This window comes from Kogia breviceps, chromosome 7, assembly GCF_026419965.1.
Source record: "Kogia breviceps isolate mKogBre1 chromosome 7, mKogBre1 haplotype 1, whole genome shotgun sequence".
Classification (NCBI taxonomy): Eukaryota; Metazoa; Chordata; class Mammalia; order Artiodactyla; family Physeteridae; genus Kogia; species Kogia breviceps.
In genome coordinates, this window is record NC_081316.1 from 57,851,699 (window position 1) to 57,864,502 (window position 12,804).

Sequence of the window (12,804 nt, forward strand, 5' to 3'; positions counted from 1 at the left end):
AGTGCACGTATAAGCATATAGCTTGATGGAGTTTTCAAACTGAACATACCAGAGTTACAGTACCCAGGTTAAGAAACAGGATATAAGCATATCTCAGTAAGTCTGATATTTAACCATAGAGAACTTATATCAAAATGATTATCTTTTTTAATACTAATTTTTGAGTATTAAGAAAATAAATGTCATTTTGATACTGATTTCAAAATGGTGTTATCTAACTTGATCACTCTGTATTCATCCAGCTTGATTTGGAGTCTCTTGCAGAATGTCCAGACACCAGTTTCTGCTTGTTGATTCCTGTCCCAGAGCAGAAGGTGACCTCTCCTATCCCAAGGATAGCCTTTCCCTATGCATTCTGTCCCTCCCCTCGTGACTTCCTTGGGTCTGGTCCTCTTTCTATTTCTTCTGTCTCCTCCATCTGTCTTTTGTCTTCACTTTCTCCTTTTCTTTTGGCTCCTGCTCCTTAACCTTCTATACTTGTCAGTGGTCCTTCTGTCTCTCCTCATCAGGCTGCTGTTCTTTCCCTCTCTTTTTTTTTTTTTTTTTTTTTTTTGTGGTACGCGAGCCTCTCACCGCTGTGGCCTCTCCCGTTGCGGAGCACAGGCTCCGGACGCGCAGGCTCAGCGGCCATGGCTCACGGGCCCAGCCGCTCCGCGGCATGTGGGATCTTCCCGGACCAGGGCACGAACCCGTGTCCCCTACATCGGCAGGCGGACTCCCAACCACTGCGCCACCAGGGAAGCCCTCCCTCTCCTTTTTATCCCCAAACTTCTTAAAAGACTGCCTCCTCTTCCTCTTTAAACCCGTTCATCCAAACGCCTTATGCGACCTGGTTTCTTTTCTCACCATTCTAGTGAAGTTCCTCAGCAAACTCCGAGTTACTAAGTTAGCCTTTGTTCTCTTAGATTTCTGCTTCCTTTGGAAGTCTTACTCATCTTTTCTTTGAGACTCTCTCTTTCCTCAGCTTCCATTTATTGTGTGCTCTTGGTCATCTGTCTCCTGCTCTGAGTGTCCCTCTAACAGTTTTGACCTAAGAACAACAGTAATTCCAGCTTCTTTTGGTCTGTATGAGAATGACATTTCTTAGTACCTTTTTTCATGGACTATGGGTCATAGTTACCTGCAGTTTGAAGATTGTGGTTCTAAAGGCAAATTCTCAATTGAATCGATGTAAAGTCTCTATAACCTTAGTTTCTTGATGCTGTGCCTGGAAGGAAATCAATAAATGTTTGTTGGAATCATTTATTCATTCATTCATTTATATGTTCAAAAATATTTACTAAATGGATTGAATCATTTGTGAAAGTTAACAGTAAGTTACTTTTTTTTCAAATTATTGAAATATGGCTTCTTTGTCTTTTTCTTTCAACCTTTATTGAAGTTTGTTTATTTGCTTGTTTTTTCCTAATTTGAATAATTATTAGCTATATGACGCTTGGATAAGTTATTTAAGCTCTAGAGTCTGTTTTCTAATTTTTAATACAGGGTTAATAAGTGCCTACCTTCTGGGTTGTTGTAAGGATTAGATGGAAAAAATGCACTGAGAACACACAGCATATGCCCAGCATGTAGTAATCGCTCAATAAATATTGGTTATCATTATTATTCTCACTATAATGTGTCAGATGCTGGACTTGGGTCCATACAACAAACATCCTAAATTAGGTATTGTTTTTCTCATTGTTCAAAGAGAGAAACTGAAACTTAAAGGATTTAAATATGTTGCCAGATGTCACAGAATTAATAAATTGCAGATCTAGGATATCTGATTCCATAGCTTGTACCTTTTGCTTATACAAAAAGCCTTTCATCATCTTATATGACACTTAGAAGTAAACTAGGAGTCACTTTACAGTGAATGAAATAAGCTAATATTGTTCTCATTTACCTTCTAGAGGGTAGGAGAGCTCTGCGCTGTTGGGCAAACTCCAGTTCTGAAGGTCAGATTAATAAAATTTTATCGTAAAACCATAGAATTGTAGGGTTTAGAAGGATTTTAGGTTTCGAAGGATTTGCCCACCCAATTATTGAATTTTCTAACCATCTAGCCAAGGGGTCATCTGGTTTATTCTTTAACTCTTCCAGTGACAGGGAAGTCATCATCACCCCAGGGCACCTCATTCCACTTCCCACAGCTCTGACCATGAGACAGCCCTTCCTTATACATAACTGAATTCTGTTCCTAAATCTCCCGTCCATCCGTTGGTCCTGGTGTGGCAGTGATGGATGGCCCATGAAGTAAGTGGAACCCCTGTTTCCTAAGGCATTTATTCTCCATTTTCACCCCCAACACCTTTTCTTCACCATTAAGTAGCTTCAAGCCTCTAATTCACAGCTTTCCCTGAACCAACAACTGGGTCTACTTTTTTTTTTTCTTCTTGATGTGATAAGAATAAAAAGCATGCCACCTCATGAGCATTTTGCTTTTTCTCTAGTCTTTCTCATAATACATGGTACTTCCATCTACTCAGTTGTTCAACCTAGAAACCCAGGAGTTTGTTTCCTTCCCCACTCATATACAGTTCATCATCGAGTCTGTTCAGACCTATCTCCAAATATAAAACCCACCTCTACTGCCATCATCCTGGGCCAAGCCACCATAACCTCTCCCCTGATTCCTAACTCTTGCCCCCTCCCTGCTCTCTCTCCTCCACACAGCAGCCAGAATCATCTCTTTAAAGCACAGATCAGATCGTGTCACTGCTTTAATTACAACTCTTCTTTGATTTCCCATGGACCTCCTGACAAAATCCAACCTCTCTTCTGTGGTCAGCAAGGCCCTGCCTTATCTCACATGTTCTTTCTTGCCTGTTGCTCACTCAGCCTTGGTCCCTGGTTTCCTTTATGTTCTTCAGACATCCCAAGCCTTCTACTTGCCCTTCTAGCATATCCTTTCTGCCCTCACTCTTCTTCTAGTTTTGCAAATGCCCAGCTCCTTCTCATCTTTCAGATCTCAGGTAAACTGCCACTTCTTCAGAGCAGCCTACCCTGACCACCCAGTTGAGGTCCTAATCTCATCACCTGCACCTCTCTTTCAGATCGCCTTGTCTTATCTCCTCCTGAGAACGTTGAGTTCTTGGGTAACTGGACCTACATCACACGTTAGCAGTCGGATCTTCTACAAGTGGCACAATAGCTTCCCAGAGAAGATGCTCAATAGTTATCTGAGGAATAAATGCATAGCCTCATGATTGAATGTTGGAGTCCTATTAAAAACGCATTTGAGGGCTTCCCTGGTGGCGCAGTGGTTGAGAGTCCACCTGCCGATGCAGGGGACACGGGTTCGTGCCCCGGTCCGGGAAGATCCCACATGCCGCGGAGCGGCTGGGCCCGTGAGCCATGGCCGCTGAGCCTGCGCGTCCGGAGCCTGTGCTCCGCAACGGAAGAGGCCACAACAGTGAGAGGCCCGCATACCGCAAAAAAAAAAACAAAAAAAAAAACGCATTTGAATCTGAGCTTTGCCACTTTCTGTGTGACTTTTGGCAAATTATGTTACCTCTCTGGGCTTCAGGTGCCTCATCTGTACAATAGCCATCTTATGTACCTCACAGCATGTTATGAAGATTAATTAAGATAGCGGCTGTGAAGGTACCTGCCACAGCACCTGAGGGTATTAAGGGTTCAGTCCTCCTCCAAGCCTGGTGCTTGATTCTAAACGTGTGGAGAAGAGTTCTATCAAGTTTCAGCCTGATTAATGGAACTGTTTTTATGGTGTGCCTGTGTGTGCATGACCTGTAGCCTGGGTGTAAGATGCCTGTGACTTCCCTCAGGTAACACTTGCCTGCCTGGGAAGACAGTTCCAACCCTGCATATCGGCTGTGGTACAGAGTGTTGCTCGGTCAGATAACTCAGGGGTGCCAAGCCCAGGGCCTTCACTGGGCTGCTGAACACAGACTCCCAAAAAACTCAATGAGCAAACATGACATTGTGTGGCCCATCTCTTGCCAGGATGGATTGGGATGCTCTGTCTAGACAGTAGCCTCCCTTGGGAAATCACAGTTGCTCTAAGAGAAGGTACATGGTCTCCTGTTAGGAATACAAAATAGGCCTGTGAGCTATTGATGGGAGAGGGAGGGGGGTTGCTGTGAGGTGTGTGGGCTTATGGAGCAGAGCCTGCAAAAAGGAGCTGTCGGCTTCTACATGCACAGGTATCACAGGCTACACCGTCACGGTGGTGGCCTTCTCCTTCATACTTGCAGTGTCAACAGAGCCCATGGGAAACAACCCTGTCAGCCTTCCCAGAGCCACGATTCTGTGGATTGCTTGGAGGAATTGAAAGGTAACCCCAGAATGTGAATTACCTGCTGAGAAGCTGGCAGAAGTCTCTATGAAACTTGCTTGCTTGGCATGATTGGCCTCTGTGATTCCCATCTGTAGGCTGTAGGGTGAATGGTTTCACATGGAGTGGGCTCTAGAATTAGATAGACCTGGGTTCAAATCCTGGTGGTGTCATGACCTTGGCCAAGTTACTTAGCATCTAGCCTTAGTTTCTTCATCGAAAATGGGGATAATAATGACACCTATCTTTTTTTTTTTTTTTTTTTTTTTTTTTGCGGTACGCGGGCCTCTCACTGTTGTGGCCTCTCCCGTTGCGGAGCACAGGCTCCGCACGCGCAGGCTCAGCGGCCATGGCTCACGGGCCCAGCCGCTCCGCGGCATGTGGGATCTTCCCGGACTGGGGCACGAACCCGTGTCCCCTGCATCGGCAGGCGGACTCTCAACCACTGTGCCACCAGGGAAGCCCCATTGACACCTATCTTGAATGGTTGCTGTGAGGAGTAGATGATATAGTGTGTACAGAAAGCTTACTTCCAGGCACATAATTTTTTTAATTAAACAGGACAGGTCAGGATTTTGAGTTTATTTACGATGAGCCTCACCCATATTGAACTTTGAGTCTTGGTTCCCCACTTGCCAGCTGTGTGCCTTGGACAGGCTATCTAACTTCTCTGAGTTAGGGTCTTTATCTGTTCGATGCAGTTTATAATTCCCACCTCATAGTCAAGGTGGAATGAGACCAGAGCACCTGACACGTAGTAAGTGATCAAAATATTCATTTCCTCCCTTTTGGTTCTTGAGTATCTGAAATACGGTCCCTTTAAACTTGTTAAGATTCCTCAGTAGCCTCGTATGCAGCTGTGTTCAGACAGCTTTGGCAGAAGGAAAGAGGCCCTTTTTTTTTTTTTTTTTTTAATGACTGTTTCATAATCTGTTGGCTCAGACCTGCTGCTGCCACACCCTGTGCTTCTCAGGGTCCCTTGGTCCTGTTGCAATTAGCATGTGCCTTGCCTCTCACCTAAATGACCCTGGAAGGTGGCTGCTATGGAAAGCATTGCTGAATACAAAATGGATCTTCCTCCCTGCTATTTGGGGCGAAGCTGACTCAGGGATTCCTAGCAGCAGGGGGAGGGGCTGGTGGGCCTGGACTGCAGTTGGACTTAGTGGCCAGGAGTTTTCTGGTTTTCATTAAAATTCTCTGGCTGTCTTTTGGGATTGCTCCATAGTCATTGGCTATGACTCTGCAATAGAGCCAGTTGTGCTGTTCTCTCAGCTACACACGCCCATCAAATCACAGTGGCCCTGAGGATGAGAGAAAATTGAAGGTGGGGAACAGGCTGGCTAAGGGGTCTTGCTCAGCAGTCTTTGTGATACGGGACCCCCATCCACAACTGCAGAACTCGAGTTTTGCAGATTCTTAAGTACCGATGTGGAGATAGACAAAGCTGAGCTGGGAATTGGTAGCAGAGAGAATCCTCTTAGAGCTTACTCCTAATGACAGACTTGCTCTTGAGAGCAGATAAAGGTTTCTTGGCAGCTGTCAGAGGATCCCCAAATGTTTAATGAATGAAATCAGTCCGGTTGAATCATTTTTCTAAGGTGCTGATGCCCTCATATGCCCAAAGGATTGGGGTTGGATGTCACTTCTCTGAGGCTGACAGACGGTATTAGAGTAAAGAAGATTCTGTTTTTAAATGTTAATTTGTGGTAGCTGAAGAAATCTCACTTGAGACTGAAACTTGAATCTGAAAATCTAGGTTCAAAATCATGACTTTGCTCTTGACTTGCTCTGTGACCCTGGGCAAGTGACTTCCCTGGGTCTCAGCTTCCCAGTGGGGTTGTTAGGATTAAATGAGATAAACTCTGTTAAACTCTTGGCATATCATATGTTCACAGTAGATGGTAGACGTTGAGATAAATTGGGCTAGATTTGACCTGTCACTCCAGCTCACCAAGATATATCCCAATTTCTGTCATCTAAAACATTTGTTCTGTGTCCCTCTCAGCTTTGCATCTTTTAAGAATTTGAGGCAAATGTGTTCCCTAGGGCAAGCTGAATCTCCTTTCACTGGAAAAATACATCAAAACCATATGATGTTTCCCCATGAGAGGCTTACAACGTTGGATATTTCATCTTCAGGTAACTTAGAAGAAAAAAAAATATTTTCCTATCCTTCTCGATGGATAGATTGTGAGAAAGCCATTTTAATTGATCTTGGGTATACATGTCCTTGATGATCCTCCCAAGAGAGCATCACGGAGGCTCCCATTTGCCTTCAGAGTTAACTCCATTTCCAGTCTTTTCTCCTTTCACTCTTCAAATCCTATGTTCTAGCCACAGTGGACTGCTCACATAAAAGTAATTCAAATGAAAACTATCATACATACCAAAGAATGCTTTAAATATATATTTACAAGTAAAAAACAATAAGGTGAAAATTGTATATCCACCATCTAATTTATCAAATTGAACATTACTGATTCCTTAGAAACTGCTTGTGTACCCTCTATCCTAAAATCACATCTTCCCCCGCTTTTTCTTTTAATTTTTTTTTTTTTTTCTATCAAGGCAATGGTTATCCTGACTCTTGTGTTGAGTATTCCCTTACTTTTCTTTATGGTTTAACCACCCATGTTTGTATTACTAAACTATACATTGTTTAGTTTTTTTAAAACAAAGGATCGAGTGCAAATATAACAAACCCGTTGAAAAAGGGCAACATTGCCACTATTAGATCTAAAAATAAACCGAACCGGACTCAGGTTCATAGTGTGGCGGTAGCTTCCCTGGGGTTTACAAAGGATCCTGATGGGGAAGTCAGAGGGCAAGGCTGTGAGTGAATCCTTGGAAATACAAGGCTCACCGCTCCTGGGGCATCTGGCGGGGCTCAGTGTGGGCCAGACACTGGACATCCGGTAGGATATGGGCACGGAGAATGGACTGCTATGTCTTTTCTACTTCTGCTTTCTTTGTGGCCTACCTCCAGCTCTCAGCAAGTAGGCCAAAGCAGGCCATCTCTTCTGTGGGATGAAGTAAATGCCCTCAGCTAATCCAGATGGACAGCATGGAGGGGATGAGCAGATGCTTCGTTAGCATATGGTCAAGGTCAATAGTGCCAGAAAGAGTCTGCACCAAGTTTACCTGTCATTTTTGTCAGATTAAAAAGAGAGTATGCAGTACCACCTATGGAATATTCTTACCTAAAAGTTGACCCCTAAGTCAATCAAGCCTCTAGAGCTAACTTTTTTCAAATTTACTAATTTATTTTAAAATAACAATAACAAATTGAATCATATGGTAACGTAAATAAAAGTTTGCCAAAACAAAAAGAAATTAGCAAGAATGCCTTGTTTACATTTCTGCAAATTTCTTTTTTCTTCCAATTTTATTGAGATGTAACTGACATACAGCACTCTATAAGTTTAATGTATACAGCATACTGATTTGATTTACTCATCCCATGAAGTGATTATCATAATAAGTTTTGTGGACATCCATAATCTCATATAGATACAACACTAAAGAAATAGAAAAAGAATTTTTTGGACTTCCCTGGCAGTCCAGTGGTTAAGACTCCGTGCTTTCCCTGCAGGGGATGCGGGTTTGATCCCTGGTCAGGGAACTGAGATCCTGCATGCTGCATGGAGTGGCCCCCCCCCCAAAAAAAAAGAATTCTTTTTTCTTGTGATGAGAACTCTTAGGATTTACTCTTTTATGGTGCCAACTTTGATTTAGTAGAGAGGGGAAAGGGTGACAAATTACACTCTAAGGAAGCAAACAGATGAATTTAGAGTGTTGGACAACTGACTTGGCTTCTGCAACAAGTCAACAGCATGAAAAAAAAGATAATGTGACTTAAGAATCTGAAAAAAATAATAATGTGACTTAAGAATCGTAGCCATATGTAGCACATGATCCTTATTTTGATTCAGATAGTCTGTATATTAGTTTTTTAAAACTGTCATAACAAAATATCACAGACTGGGTAGCTTAAACAACAGAAATTTATTTTCTCAGTGTTCTGGCAGCTGGATGCCCAAGATCAAGGTGCTGGAAGGGTTAGTTTCCTCTGAGCCCTCTCTCCTTGGCTGGCAGATGGCTACCCTCTTCCTGCCTCTTCACATGGTCATCCCTCTGCACACATGTGGCCCTGGTGTCTCTCTGTATTTTCTAATATCCTTTCTTCTTCTTTTTTAAAAATTTATTTTATTGAGGTATAGTTGTTTTGCAATGTTGTTAATTTCTGCTATATAGCTTAGTGAGTCAGTTATACATATATATGTACTTTTTCATATTCTTTTACATTGATCTCCTTTCTTCTTATAAGAACATCAGTCAGGTTAGATTAGGGCCCACCCTAAATGCCTTATTTTAACTTAGTTACCTTTTTAAAACTCCTATTTCCAATTATAGTCACATTTTGAAGTATTCCAGCACATAGGGATTCAACATATAAATTTTGGGGAAGGAAGGGTGGATACAGTTCAGCCCACAACAGCCTAAGTATAAAAAGGCATTTTTGAAATGGTGGGGAAATTTTGTTATAGACTGATAAAAAGGAATTATCATTAATTTTTCTAGGCACGATAATAGTAATGTGGTGTTAGAAAATGGTAATGTAGAGATGGATTCTGAAGTATGCAGAGGTGAAATGCTATGATGTGGAATTTGTTTTAAAATATTTAAACAAAGAAAAAAATAGACAAAAAGAGGATAGATTAATTAATAGGCCAAAACGTTCATAATTGTTGAATCTGGGTAATGGGTATCAGGGGCTTACTTTTGAGTATGTTTGAAAATTTTATAATCATATATTTTAAATATTTAGGTCAACAATAGCAAAGAGGGTTTAATGGCAGTGGGGTTTTTGGTGATGACCGTCTTCAACATGTCTGCCCTTTGAGTTGTACTTCTCCAGTCTGGTTGACTTCTTTATGTGGTCCTCTTGGGGTCCTCTGTTGCCTGTCTCTACTAGATCCACTGTTTCTTTTATACAGCTTGGTGAAGGACCTCCTACACAAGCTTCTTAAGAAAAGGTTCATGGAATGTGAATTTCTGAGATCTTATATACCTGAAAATGGCTTTGTTCTATTCTCATACTTGATCGATAGTTTGACTGGGTTCTTAGATTTCATTCTAAGTTGGAAATCATTTTTCTTCAGAATTTTAAAGGCATTGCTCATCGTCTTCTTGTTTTTATTGATGCTGTTGAGAATTACTATCTTGTTATAATTTTTCTTTTTTCTGTTTTCTCTTTCTTGGAAAATTCTCCTATTCAGATATTGGGCCCCCTGTACTGGTCCTCTAGAATATTCCTAACTTCTCTTTCCTGTTTTCCATGTCTTTTTCTTTTGATTTTACTCTCAAGGAGATTTCCTCAGTTTTATCCTTCAATCCTTTTGTTGAATTTTTAAAATTTCTGCTATTAAGTTGTCAATTTCTAAAAGTTTTCTTTTGTTGTTGTTGTTCTCTTAGTGTGTCTTTTTTTATAGTGTCCTATTTTTGTTTCATGGGCACAGTTTTATTTCATTTTTGTGAGAATATTAATGGTATTCCCTGCCCCAAACCCCACTCCTCTCCACATAGTAGCTGTTTCCTTCAAGTTGCTTTTATGTGTTTGCTGTGGTCTGTATCTTCATTAGAGACTTCCCCAATATGTCACTCTGAATGTGATCCTTGGTTGGGTTGCTTCTAATTAAGGGCAGGGCGGTTGGATAAAAAAAGCTGTTAAGACCTTGACATTTTGGTAAGTCAAAGAAGCCACTCACAAAATACCATGTAGTGTATGATTTCATTTATATGAAATGTCCAGAATAGGCAAATCCATAGAGACAGAAAATAGATTAGTAGTTGCCTGAGGCTGGAGAGTGGGGTGACTGCTAATGTTATAGGATTTTCTTTGCGGTGATGAAAATGTTCTAAAATCGATTGTGGTGATGGTTGTACAACTCTGAATATACTGAACACCGCTGAATTGTACAGTTTAAAAAACTGAATCGAGTATGTAAATTACATGTTAATAAAGCTTAATATTATAGCTTAATAAACCACCCCAGTGGTGATGGTTATACAACTGTGAATGTACTAAACACCATTAAACTGTACACTTTTTAAAAGGGTGAATTGAGTTGAGTTATATCTTAATAAAACTCTCAAAAAAAAAAAGCTTTCAGTGCTGTGATGAATTGGGAGATTGGGATTGACATTTATACCCTAATATGTATAAAATGGATAACTAATAAGAACCTGCTGATTTAAAAAAAAAAAAAGCTTTCAAGAAAGCGAATATAGGATGGAGATCATTATCTCTGGGCCTCCCTGTAGCTTGATCTGGGTGGGCTGTTTGCTGGGAGCCCCTGGGACAGCATCTTCAGGTTTTCCCTTGGTTCTGTTCACCCGGGAGGACTCTTCCATCCTCCTAGCAGAGTGTGGTCCACTTGACAACGTTCTGGCAGTCAAGAGGAGAGGGCATATGAAAACCTGTTACATTTCACCTTCAGTAGACACAGCGCCCTGTCTTTTTCTGTTCACCTTCAACTGTGCTGGGTATTCCTGGGCCAGAGACACTCTTACTTTTTATTATGGGAAATTTCAAAGATTTACAAAAAGTTGAGAGGATAGTGCAAAAATCCCCTACGTTCTTATCATCCAGGTTCAAAAATGATCCCTTCATGAACATTTTCCTTTCATCTGTATCCCCCGTCCCCTTCCTCAGATTATTTTAAAGCACATACTAGACTTTTCTGTTTTATGCTTTCTAGAGACTGAGCCTCCAGAATTTCGTCAGTCAGCGGGGGTGGGAGTTGGAAGTGGTGTCTGGGGCTCTAACTTCTTTTCAGGCAGCTTTCACTGTGGTCTCTAAGCATCCTATATGCCTGCTCTAGGGATACCTGGTACCGCCAGTCCTGGGCCTGGTAAAGATTCTGTGGTTTAAATCAGCCAAATTCTCAGCTTTCCTTGCATCTGGTTTAGGATTCAGATTTCTTGAGTCTGCTAAGTCTGTTAACTACTTATTCATATGTTTCCCAGGCTTCCCAAATTTGACACCATCATCTCTCCTGTCTCCCTGGCCTGAACGGTTTTGTTATTAAGAAAAAAAGCAGGGGTCGGTGAAATTAGATGCATCTGTTCAGTGTGCCCCCTTCTCAGGAAGATTGGCTGCTTTTTTTTTTTTTTTTTCAGTTTTGCTATGTCCATCCCTATTCTACTCAAACCTAGAACCCTCTTTTATTTGTTTACAGATGATTGATTTATTTGCCTGGAAAACTCCTTTCCGATCTTCTGAGAAGTAAGAAGAATGTCCTTGTTTTAACACGCCTCTCTTCTGACCTTATGCCCAGGCAAAGTTAAGGAGTCCCTGCATTTATGCCTTGCTGGCATTTTGTCCTCATCTCTGATTCTAGCACTGTTTGCCTGAGCTCCGCGTGCTGCATTGCAGAGGTTTTTACCTATCTTCCCTGTTGGTCTGGGAAGCAGGACTTGTGACTAGGACTATATTTTGTTTTTCTCTGTACCATGAGCACAGTGCCTTGCTCCCAGTAAACTTTTTTTTTTTTTTTTTTTTTTGCTTTAGCTAAGACCAATGATAGCAGTAGTTCTCAGCCCTGGCTGCATGCTAACACATATATATGGAATCTAAGAAAAAAAAATGTCATGAAGAGCCTAGGGGTAGGATGGGAATAAAGACACAGACCTACTAGAGCATGGACTTGAGGATATGGGAAGGAGGAAGGGTAAGCTGTGACGAAGTGAGAGAGTGGCATGGACATATATACACTACCAAACGTAGGGTGGATAGCTAGTGGGAAGCAGCCGCATAGCACAGGGAGATCAGCTTGGTGCTTTGTGACCACCTAGAGGGGTGGGATAGGGAGGGAGGGTGGGAGGGAGGGAGACACAAGAGGGAGGAGATATGGGAACATATGTATATGTATAACTGATTCACTTTGTTGTAAAGCAGAAACTAATACACCATTGTAAAGCAATTATACCCCAGTAAACATTTGTTAACCCCCAGACCGGGTAATTGAGCACCATGCTTCCAGGGTGGGGACAGGCAAGCAGACAATGCCCCTTTTCTTCTTGCCTCTCACAGGTCATGACTGTTTGATAAATATTAAGGAGCAAAACATGCCTTGTCGGCTTGTTGTTATGCAACATTGTTCCCTTTGCTTTCAAGTCTGGTGTTTTTCTACCCAGTCAGCAGGTTGGTGAGGGTGGGAGGGCGGCTGTAAGGGTGTATACATCCTACCAAAGAAGGAATGGACTCACTCAGAAGAGGGGTCGTTTTCCCTCCCTTGATTGAAAGGCTTGCAGTCTACACTCTGCCTCTCACTAGAGAAGGGAGGGAATTCATTCTGTCTCAGCTACTCACTCAGCCCTGCAGGGTCTTCTTCCTTTTGGACATGATGCCAGGATAATTTTTTAAATTGCTGATGATATTGTTAAAGAAATATGGTGTTAAGATATTATTTTGGAGAGGTCCTGTTAAAATGCAAATATATAACTTTGAAAGGGTAACATTT

The 12,804-nt window shown here is 41.8% G+C and overlaps 1 protein-coding gene across 3 annotated transcripts in view; it reads left to right on the forward strand.

The window, feature by feature from the left end:
* Window positions 1-12,804, forward strand: part of RAB30 (RAB30, member RAS oncogene family) — an 82,245-nt gene that overhangs the window by 28,958 nt on the left and 40,483 nt on the right. Inside the window, exon 1 of one of the 3 annotated variants that reach the window (XM_059067840.2) lies at window positions 6,376-6,418. The exons of the other annotated variants lie outside the window; for them this stretch is intronic. The gene's annotated coding sequence lies outside the window, so the exon portion shown is untranslated. Of the gene's footprint in view, window positions 1-6,375; window positions 6,419-12,804 lie in introns of those variants that run through there. 3 annotated transcript variants of the gene reach the window in all.